Source organism: Rhinopithecus roxellana, chromosome 3 (genome assembly GCF_007565055.1).
Source record: "Rhinopithecus roxellana isolate Shanxi Qingling chromosome 3, ASM756505v1, whole genome shotgun sequence".
Lineage (NCBI taxonomy): Eukaryota > Metazoa > Chordata > Mammalia > Primates > Cercopithecidae > Rhinopithecus > Rhinopithecus roxellana.
Window position 1 is genome coordinate 140,484,109 of NC_044551.1, and position 12,416 is coordinate 140,496,524.

Sequence of the window (12,416 nt, forward strand, 5' to 3'; positions counted from 1 at the left end):
TTACCCAGGATCCCCATAAACCAAACCATATAAACTCAAATAGATCAAAGAATGAGCTAGATAAGGAGTTTATTCTCTTGACTAAGTGGTCTTTTTGTTAATCCCCTTCAATTGAATGTCTATAATATCCAAAGTTTTTTCCATAAGATATAAGTGCCAGCAGTTGCACAGATAATTCTCTGTCTAGCCACTTTTACTATTCAGTATAACATTTAAAAGATAATTTAAAGTCTGTTGTGTAACCATAGACTTTACAGTAGAGTCTGCTATATAGCCATTATGAGGGATACATTTTGAATCATTGCCTCTTTTTTTCCAAACCATGGAAAAAGAACCTAACAAACGATGCCTTCCAGAAGAGTGAGGGACTCTAACAATGTTCTCTTTAGCCCATGATGTGGGTTGAGAGGATTGTATCAATGTTCTGTTTCTGACTGATTAGGAGGCAACACATGTACCATTAAAGTTTCTCACTTACTTTGGGCCTTCATCTTTTGTATAACAAAGTATAAGATTATCCATGTACAAGTTTGGCTGCAAAATCCTTCACAAACAAGTATGCTCTATAAGTGCATACAACAGACCCCTTTTCCACTTCTATTTTTTATAGAACCATAAACAATATAAAAATACTCAAAAATAAGAGTCTCATAATAGTAGAGAAACCTTGATCCATGATTTTGGGAAAAGCTGTTCACATCAAGAATGGCATCTTCTGGGGAGAAACTTCCCTAATTCTCTTTACCTTAAGTATTCCAATGGGTGTACAGTTCCAAGATGTAAAGGGGCTCTTATCAGTTATGAGATTATGAACCCAAAATTTAAGGTTCTATAGTGTTGTTGCAGTGTATATGACAAGGGCAGTTTCTCTCTGATGTTTTCAGAAGAGCCAGACTTCACGTTTTAGATTGTGAAGGGGATAATTGTCCTCAGTGAGCCATAAAAAACTTTCTTTACCTGATGAAAACACACAGTGGCACAATAACTTAGTAATATAACATCAGTCCACTTGCATGGGAAAACTTTTATACAACCAAAAAACATAGATTGAAAATGAAATTGAATGAAATCCCTTTATAAATGTTTAAATTACCTAACAGGCAGCCAAATGTACCTGAAGCTTTGATTGTATTCCCCACAATATGGAACCAAATGTTGGTTATAAGATATTTTCACAATTTTTAAGTCATACCACATCAATATATTTAATCAGGATCATTTGATCTTTTCTATGACGAGTCATGAAATGCAGACCTTTTAATAATAAAAGTTTTAAGGATTCAGAAAGGACAAGGTGGCTGTCCTGGCTGTCCATGAGTCTATGCTTAACACTGGATTTATGTCCTCCTAAATACCAGTTTTTTTTCTACAGATTAGGTGCATAGCACTGTTAACTGATGGGTTATTGTAGGTAATTTAACTTATACTATGGATTTCCTTCAAATTGTATATCTAAACAATTTCAGTGTTGGCTGATTTAGCATGAAAATCTGGCAAAGTGTTTCCTTGGTATTCAATTAATGTTGTAGCAGTTTTATAACCCAGTCACTCTTTTCATTAAAGTTCTAGGAATTTTTACCTAAGTCAAGAGACAAAATTTTAAAGTTATTAGAAACCTCTATTCAAGAGTGCCTTTCAGGGTTCTTTCCATCTTTTCATGAACCTCCTAAATGATACCACCATGCTTTTAACGTTTTCAGAAACTGCAATTAACTGTGGAAATGACTTTAAATAGTTATAGTTAAAAATACAATTAACAAGGAAATTTGCTTAATAAAGTGATCTACAATAACTTAATATGATAGCCATAATTATGATTGATAGCATATACTCAGACCTATTAGAATTTTAGAAATTCCATACAATTTGGGAACATATATTAATATAATTATAACTTGAAAATTAAACATTATTTTTATTTTGACAATTCTTCCCATGTAACTTAACATGTCAAATAATCCTGTTTACTCTTCTTTTGGATGCTTCAGGGGCCCCCTGTGGCATCCCAAAGTTAGAGGTCAGAAAGGACAATTTTGAAGCTGAAATTTGATTTTGACAATCCTATAAAGTATCTTGAAAGTCTAAAACAGTTAACATTATAAAATATAATTCCAGATTACCATAAGTCATTTATTTAGCCAAGATGATGACTCAAAAATATTTTTAAAAAAAAGACAAAAACTTTACTCATCAGCAGAGGGAAGACTTAGCCTTCCAAACAGTGTACCTCTTGTTTTTCCCATCTTTTTCAGTAGTTCATTCCAAAGGCAAACAAAAACTTTCATTACCTTTTAATATTACATAAAAATATTTTTCAAGAGAGAAAGCCAAATTCATCCTTGCATTAGTCTACTATTTACAACAACCCCAATTTTTAATAAACCTTATAGACAAATCTATTCAATCTTAATCAGTTAGACTTTAAAGTGAAATTCTCATAAACCTTTTATAATTCTTCACAATTTTTGTAAAAGAGCAGATTAGTGCTTTAAGAAAACCCTGTTGTGCTTTTATACCAACGTTCAATTTATGGAAAAACAGAATAACTCCTCTTTAAATTTAGCCAAGGTGTTCACATACTGAATTTCTTTTACAAGATTAAATTTTATAACCATTCCACAACTAGTTTAAACACTTAGCTTTATCTTATCTAATTTAAAACAATTCTTTAACCCTTTAAACTAGACAAAAAATTTACAGTTCTGTGTTCTCTTATAATCTTTTACCAAAAACACAATTTCACTCTCCTCACATACCTTGCATGTAAACCCACTTTTTTCAGCAGTCTCAGTTACATGTTATAGTGGTAATTCTTAGCAACTTTCACTTTTGGTGCATAAATTTCCTTTCATAACTTACATAGATCATCTACAACATGCTTGAACTTTCTGAATTGTCCTAAACATCCCTCTTTTTAAACAAGTCATTGTACTTTAGGACAAGAATTTACCATATAAGATCTTTTCTTATATAAAATCATTTTCTTTATAATGTTCTTTACATAGCTAGTGGTCATAGCTAATTCTACATGTCTCCAGACCTTAAAAGTCAACTCAGTTTATGACTTTAAAGCATTTAGCAAACCAAATATCTGACCTGCATAATTTAGAACAAATGTCTTCATTTTTGCAATAATCTTTAAAATGTTTTATTTCCCAAAGATTACTAAAATCATGTGAACTAAAAGGCATTAGTTATTCTTTTTCTTTTAAAATATTTTATTTAAATGCTTATTTTACTTTAAGTCAATTAATTAGAGTTCTTTTATATGAACATTACACACACAACACATATATAACTGCACAGACAGATAGAAAGAAGACTATTACAGTAGTTGTAAGTGTTCATTTACCAGTTTCTAAGTTTCTTAAGTAAATGACTGGCTTTAGGGTGGAGTCCTTGGAAGAACAGGGCCAAGAAAGGGTCTCTGGTGAAGAAGTCCCAAGCTGTTAGAGCTTATATATCTGTTTTTAATTAAGCTGACTTTTAACCATATCACTCTTTAATAAAAGTTATTTTAGATTGCTTATTACCTAATTTTAGCCAGGCCAAATAGCTGATACTTTTGTGCTTATAAAAGGAAAATTCAAGATGGCTTATGGAGGGGAAGGGAATTTTAAAATGACAAAGGTAACACAAATATCAATTAGAAAGTACTCATTTCCTATGCTGGGAATTGAACCATGAACCCAGCAGCCATTGTGATGGTGGAGACTGAGAAATATTGCCATGTGGTTACAAGGTCAAGCTCCCAAGGACATACAATACAAGATGGAGAACTCAACAATTTTTTAATTGACCAGCTTGCTGGGCCATCTGGAACAGTGAGTTCATGGGGTTTTAGGCATGCATTTTATCCTAAGGTACCCCTCTTTATAACAAAACAGTACAGAAAGACACACAAAGAAAACCAGATTTACTATAGCTTAAGACCAGCCTCAGAATTTTTTTTTTTTTCATATTAATTGGAACTTTACAGAGGAGATAAACAGTGATTTTTACCATTCATGTAACAAGTTTGCACAGAGAAAAAGAGGCCAGAAATCTGACTGGTAAGAAATTCTTATCCTTTTGCCAGCATGTCAGGTTTCTGGGTTCCCTTTCATTGAGCAGCTCTAGTGACCTGGCTGGCTGCACCCCATCCCTGGGACCAAGCCACAACACAAAGAAAATTTACCTGTTTCCATTCTGGCCAGAACAAACAAAACATAGACATTAACCCTCTGCTTAGCTCCCAATATCAAACTGGTAAGGCCCAAATGTGCTCCCAAATAGATGCCGTAATCTCTAATTTTTAAAAGAAGCTTTTGCATATTAATAGGCATCCCTAGATTAGACTAATTTGGGAACCCTCATTTTTAAATGCATTTCTGCATGTTGTTGTTCATTTGGAATGTACCACTGTAAGTTATTTTTAGTAAGATTTTGCCATTTCTGTAAAACTTTATTGCCTCCCGGGCCTAATGTACAAGCCAGAAGGAGCTCAGTTTTTCAGAAATTAAGGATCCCATTTTTACCTAAAATATTGGCTTTACTCTCAGGTTCCTTTGATTAACTTAGCCAATGAAATTTTTTCTACCTAAGTGTGCAAGAAAATTAAACAAAGGGGTGAAATACAAAATTCCCTATGAATTTTCAACAGCCAAATTTTATAACCCCTACAATATTGCCATTTGCTACCAGTTTCTTTCTGACCCAGTCAGATGTAAGAGGCCTCTAACTGGATCCAAGCCAGTTAATTCCCAGATCAAATCCATTCCTGGATCCATTCCAGTTTCTGTCACGACTTCCAAACCCAGTTTGGATCAGAAACTTGCTCAAAGAAACTCAGATAACTCAAAATACAAATCTTTGGAGCTGTGAAATCCAAGAGAGAAGTTACCATGATCCCCAGCTACTCTGAGAGATCAAGGGACACAAGTGGGTCATGCAGGCACCTTGCTTGTTCACTCAGTGCTCCTGGGGATCATTAGAAGCTCTACTTTGAATCCTGCTTTTGACACCATTTGATAAAAGAAAAATTTCAGCTGAATTAAGCTTAAAAGAGTTTAAACACTGTTATATGTGAGTTTTAAAATACTTTTTTATCTTAATTGGATCGTATTATAAATGTGTGTGTGTGTCTGTGTGTGTCTATAGTTTGGTAAATTCTTTTGTACATGTCAAAGCATCTTCAGATGCCAGTAGGTACCAATCAATGCTATTATTTTAAGGGCTACATAGCATTCCAATGTATAGAAAAACAAAGTTTTTTTTTGTTGAAATACAAATTGACATTAAATTACTGTTATAAATAATACATCAAGAAACACTCTTATACGTGCATTTTTCACCACCTATTTCAATATTTCCTAGTGAAAAATATGAATAAATAGAATTATTGGGCCAAGTAAATTGTTTTGTCTGTTAATACATATTGCCTACTTGACCACAAAAAAGACAGCAGTTCTTAATACAATCAGAAGTACATGAGAACTCTCACTTCCTTCATTTTCTTCCTAATGCTGAGTACTATCAATATTTGAACTGTCCCCATTAGATGAGTAAAATGTTCTTTTTAAATATTAGTAAATGCTGCATTGAGTTTATTTAACACATACAGACACACATTCATGCAGACATTTTGTACAAAAACTTTTAAGTAAACCTATACTTCTGGTTAGTATATTTTGTTTAACTTTTTAATAGTTTCCTTTAATATAAATTTATTTTTCCTTATGTCTTGATGTAAAACTGAATTTAGTTTGTTCAGGTTGTTAATTATGTGCTCTAGTGCTATTTATTCTAAAATTATTTGTTCTCAACTAATGTGAAATGGCATTATTGTCATATTATAACACTCCCATAAGTGATTAGCCTACACTTCTTAAATCTATACTCAGTTACAGTGACTTCTCTATTTCTGTATAAGTTAAGACATGTAAAAATTTTAATAACCCAGGGAATTAATTGGTTTAACTTTTATCTCATTTTACTTTATATACAAATGTCCTTTATGCAAATCAAATGCATATTGCATTTATTCATATAAATAAGTGTAGGGCTTTAAAATAATTTAATCTTTCACTGTGGCTATAATTTCTAATTTTATAATATCTGGGAAAATAGGTTTAGCTCAGATGACTTTTTCAATTTAATTTTTAAAACATAAATTCCTAGACTAGAATGCAGTGAAGTATTGGTAGTAGCAATGATAGCAGAAGTGATCATTGGAAATAGTGTATAAAAGTTAATGAAATTAAATTAGGCAAGATTATTTAAAAACTATTATAATATCTAAAAGTATACAAATTACATAATTGTGAGCTAAGATAGTAACCTAAAAAGAACAGAATTAATACACTGTAAGAAAAGTCTCACTTAAATTTTGACAATGCCTAGGATATAGAGAAAAATAATATGATGTGGGTTATGAGTCCTTAGAAGCACAATATTTCTCTCTTGACTAATATTATTATGACTAATAGTATCATTAGTAATTATTATGACTGTAGTCAATGTAGTGATTAAACAAAGTCTGGCATCAAGGCAAGAGAGCCTTCCCTGGGTGTAGAAAACTTCAATGTGACATTGACTAGCATTACAGAGAAGAGCCTCTCACTAGATCCAATCTGTAAAGACCTGGTGGGATCTGCAGGAGGTGGGAAGCTTTTTTCCTCTCAGCTTTTTATGTTCGTGAAATAGAAGAACATAAAATATATACAAGTTGTGAATACACAGAGTCCACTAAGAAACGTATCCTGGAGTATGAGTGAAAAGTATAATACACAGATTAACATGCTTCTGGCATCTTATAAATGAATGGACAAATATCTCCCCATGACTTAAATTTTCACCAGCCCTTTATGTTGACTTGTCATTACTCAATAAGTAATGCATTTCTTAAAGTTCTAAGAAATGGAATACTATTTCTGTATATTTGTTTCTGAAAGATGATTAAATCTAGTGGTATGCTAGACAGCTGACATGGACTAATGAGAGTAGACTATTAAATAATCAGGAATTCTGCAAGTCGGTGGTTAAACCGTTGGTTGTTGAAAATCAGCCATTGTTGAAGTATTTATGCCAGAGATATCAGCAGACACTACAAACAAGCACCTCATTTCCACTAGCTAATTTACCAGAACACAACTAACAATCATGTTATATTGGCCTACGATATGCTTTCTTTTAAAGTCATCTTATTTTTAGGCTTTAATTCAATACATAAGAGAGCAGACTAATTTGCCTGTGTAGAGAATACATTATGTGGAATTGATGCCATGTTCTAGTTCAGTGTCTTCCAAATGTGTATCTGCTGGTCTGAGTCTGTCTGTGAATAAGACAATGAGATAATGAAGTTGAAATAAGAAAACTGAACACAGAGGAAGTTGGACATTCTCCAGGAAAATTATGGCTAATAGAGCTGTACATGTTTCACATATAACCTCTTGTCTATTCTGCACAGTGGTCAACTATATTAGGAGTACAATTCTGGTCTTGTACTTAATTTTCTTGACTTTAAAGCTAGGTACTAAACATTTATTAAATGTCAAGAGAATAACTAAATATGAATTTGCATCAAAGTTCTAGAAGATATTGGAGAGATTACAGATTCAGAAGTAAAAATGCCATTAAAAGTGGAAGAAGAAGGCTGGGTGTAGTGGCTCAAGCCTGTAATCCCAGCACTTTGGGAGGCCAAAGTGGGCGGATCACGAGGTCAGAAGATCGAGACCATCCTGGCCATACAAAAATTACCTGGGTGTGGTGGTGTGTGCCTGTAATCTCAGCTACGCAGGAGGCTGAGGCAGGAGAATCACTTGAACCAGGGAGTCGGAGGGTATAGTGAGCCGACATCGCACCACTGCATTCCAGCTTGGTGACAGAGGGAGACTCTGTCTCAAAAATAATAATAATAATAATAAATAAAATAAAACAAAATAAAGTGGAAAAAGAACAAGGACATCCTTAGTGGTTTGCTTAATTCTTAAGACAGCTGTTATTTAGCATGCATGAAAATCACCAGGGTGCCTCGTTAAGAAAGAATTTCTGATTCAGTAGGTCAGCAATGGAGCCTGGGTTGTTTGCATTTCTAACAACTTTATACATTATGCTGGTGCTGCTCGTTAAGATATAATACTTTGAGAAAACCACTGTCATAAGGAGAGAAGCTGTTTCTTTCTAATCTTGTATTCTTATCTATCCCAGCTAATTAATAAATATTTGTTGAACTGGGTTTCTCATCTAAGTTAGGGAATAGAGAAGCTAATGTTCTCTACTGAATAAGAAAAAAAAAAACAGGAAAAAAAGAAGATATGTTTAGTTTTTATTGTGCAAATGATCAATTACATGTTAGCATATCAATTATACCAGAACATATTAATATGAGTATTTTTCATATCCCATAAATGTATGACATAAATATCTTCATATGAAATATAGAATGTGTGATTTTTGCATTTTTGGCTATCAATTGATAAAATATTTAAAATCCAAAGAATGATTCTAATGTACAAGTAGAAAAAGAGACAGATATTTCTACTCAGGAGGCTGAGGCAGGAGAATCACTTGAACTTGGGAGGTGGAGGTTGCAGTGACATGACATCATGCTACTGCACTCCAGTCTGGGTGACAGAGTGATACTCCATCTCAAAAAAAAAAAAAAATCATATTTACAAAATGATAAATTAAATATTTAAGAAAATAAATACTTGTAAAGTTGTATAATAAATGAAGGTAATATTAACATGAAAATTCTTTAAAAGGAATGATGTAAGAATGCTCACATGACTTATTACTAAGGCATCAACATCAAAAATAAGAAAAGATGAAAGAGAAAAGTGGCCAAGAAAAGTGAGATTAATATTTTACACTAAGTTATACCTATATCTGGTGCAATTTGTATTTCTTTTAACATTTTTTAAGTAATTTTGGGTTAACAGAAGAGTTGCGAGAATAATCCATTGTTATATGTTTCACTAGCTTCCCCTAATATTAATATTTTACACAGCCATAGTACAATTATCAAAACTAAGCAATTACTATAGATACAACATTGTTAACTAAGTGACAGATTTACTCAAATATCATCGTTTTTTTGGTTAATGGCCTTTTTTGTTGTTGTTCTAAAATCCAATCCAAGTTTTCAACATTGTCATACCTCATTTTCTTCAATTTGTGACAATTTCTCTGTGTTTTCTGTTTTATTACCTTGATAGCTTAGAAGCATACTAGCAATTCATTTTGAGAATGCCCTTCATTATGGACTTGTCTGATATTTTCTTAGATTATATTGAGGTTATATATCTTAGGGAAGAATAACTCAGAAGAGATGGTGTGTTTCTTAGCGCATTATTTTGAGGATTCATAATCTCAATATGTGTTATTACTGCTGATTGTAACATTGATCAGTTGATTAAAGTGATGACTGCCAAGTTTCTTCACTAGAAGGCTTTTATTCCTCCCTTCGTATTTTTTAAACTATTGCAAGAGTTATTTTTAGACCATGTAATATTCAATTTTTCTTACCTTTTGACCATTAATTTTAAAACTATCTGTGGATGTTGCCTTTAGCAAATATTACTATGGTCTTCTAATGATGATTTCCTATTTCTCTCACTTCTGTCATTCTTATGAATTTGAAATCTTTCTGTTGGAAAGACTTACACCCTCATATTTACTTATTCAGTCATTAACTTATATAAGTATGGACTCAGGAGTATTGTTTTATTTGGGGGGGTTATAATTCAACACTGTAAGTATGTATTTTGTTGTTCAAATTGTTCCAGTTTTGTCCCTTAGGAGTTCTGAGTGAGCTCTGACATTCATTCTTCATGCTCCTATTTTTGTTTGTTTGTTTGTTTGTTTTTAATTTACAACTTCTTCAGTGATGGCATTATAAGAAACTCTAGGCATGTTTTGTTTTGTCCTTGATCCAGCTCTGGATCAACCACTTCTCTAAGGGTTTCTGGATCCTTTTATTAAAAAACTAAGGTCTGTAGAAGCTAACATCTGGTTCCTAGATGTGCTGATTGCTTCTGGCATGACACAACTAACAGAGCTAGGAAATATACACACACATATATATATATATGCTTATACATGTGTAAACAGATAATCTATATTAATTTTTGCATCTCTCTGTATGTATCTATAAATAAGTTCATACTGAAACCTGCAACATCAATCCAAAAGCACAAGGTTCATTTTAGACTTATCCCTTTGCTCACTTGTAATATCTTTCTCCAGAAACTTAGTTCTCATTATCTATTACATATTTTGTTATTCTTCAATCCTAACATATATACATATATCAACTAGTTATAGAACTGCTAGCCCATATTGCTGTGGAAAAATTTATTCATTGCTAAATAACAAATGGGATAAAGAAACATAAAGAAATGTTTTTAAAACTGAAGTGAATAAAATGTAACATACAACATAAAATTTGTGGGACGTGCTAAAGGGATGTTTAAAGGAAAAAAGTTAGCACTAACTGTTTATGCTAGAAAAGAACAAAGGTATAAAATCAATAATTTGGCCAGGTGTGGTGGCTCACACCTGTAAACCCAGCACTTTGGGAGGCCGAGGCAGGCGGATCATGAGATCGGGAGTTCAAGACCAGCCTGACTAACATGGAGAAACCCTGTCTCTAATAAAAATACAAAATTAGCTGAGTGTGATGACATATGCCTGTAATCCCACCTATTCGGGAGACTGAGGAAGGAAAATCACTTGAACCTGGGAGACGGAGCTTGTGGTGAACCAAGATCAGGCCATTGCAGTCCAACCTGGGCAACAAGAGCAAAATTCCATCTCAAAAAAAAAAAAAAAGAAAAATAAGTAATTTAAGGTTAAGAGACTAATGAAAGGGAAGAAAATGAAAAGCAAAGCAATCAGTAAAAATAGATACATAAACCAATTCAATTTGAGTGATTTTTTTTTTTTTTTTTTTTTTGACACAGAGTCTTGCTATGTCACCCAGGCTGGAGTGCAGTGGCCTGATCTCAGCTTACTACAAGCTCCGCCTCCCGGTTTCACTTCATTCTGCTGCCTCAGCCTTTCCAGCAGCTGGGACTACAGGCGCTCCCCTGCCACACTTGGCTAATTTTTTTTTTTTTTTGTATTTTTAGTAGAAAGGAGATGTCACCATGTTAGCCAGGATGGTCTCGATCTCCTGATCTCGTGATCCGCCCGCCTCGGCCTCCCAAAGTGTTGGGATTACAGGTGTGAGCCACCACGCCTGGCCAATTCGAGTGATTTTTATCCAACCATCTTCAAGATCACTGATATTTTCCTTGTATGCATCTTATCTATTGATGATCTGTCTGTATTAGAGTTCTTCAAAACAAAACAAAACCAAAAAAAAACAAAACCCAGAATCAAAAGGATATGCATATTGATATTATAGAAGGTATTTCTTATAAGGGATTGACTGAAGTGATTATGGATGCTGAGAAGTCCCACAATCTTCAGTCTGCAAGCTGGAAGTCCAGGCAAGTTGTTGGGTAGTTTTAGTTCAAATCTAAGGACCAGAGGAACCAATTGTGTAAGTCCCTGTCAAAGTCCAAAAGCCAGAGAATCAAGAGCAGCAAGGTCCACAATCAGAACTAGATGGATGTCTCAGCTCAAGCACACAGGAAATTTCTCCTTCTCTCTCTCTCTTTTTTTTTTTTTATTTTTCAGTTCAGATCCTCGATGGTTTAAATGATGCCTACTCACATCAATAAGGTTAAGCTTCTTCACTCAGTCTACCAATTCAAATACTAATCTCTTAGATGTACCTTTAGAGACACACCCAGAAATAATGTTTTACCAGCTCTCTGGGTATCCTTTGGTTCAATCAAGTTCAATCAATTCAGTTCAATCACAAATTATATGTCAGGTTGACACATATAATTAACCATAATGAAGTCCAAGACATTCTTCATTTCTACAACTATGTTTTTCCTTCGTAGCATTTCCACTAGATTATTTTTTATAGATGAAAACTATAACTTTGCTGAAATTACTCATCTGGTCTTGCATGCTGTCTGCCTTTTCTGCTTGAGTGTTTTAAATATTTGGTATGCTTTAAAAACAAAGCAAAAACCTGTCATATATTTCTCTCATGCCTAAGCCTATTTCTCATGGTTGTTTTTTCTTGAGGGGCTGATTTATCTTTCCTTTTCATATATTTCATAATGTTTTCGTTGAAAACTCGATGTGTGTGCAAGACTGAAGAGACTGAGATAAATAGCTTGCGCATGAACACATTTTTTTTTCTAATGTTCTTTAGTGAGAGGTTCTGAGTTATTACAATTAGGAGCTGGGTTGGTATTGAGGTTTTGTTTATTTGTCTGTATGTTATCGTTACCCTTAGCACATCACATGCTTCAAATTCTATTAGCAAAATCTTGTATTTATAGTGGAAGCTGGTTTGCCAGAGTTGTTTTGTT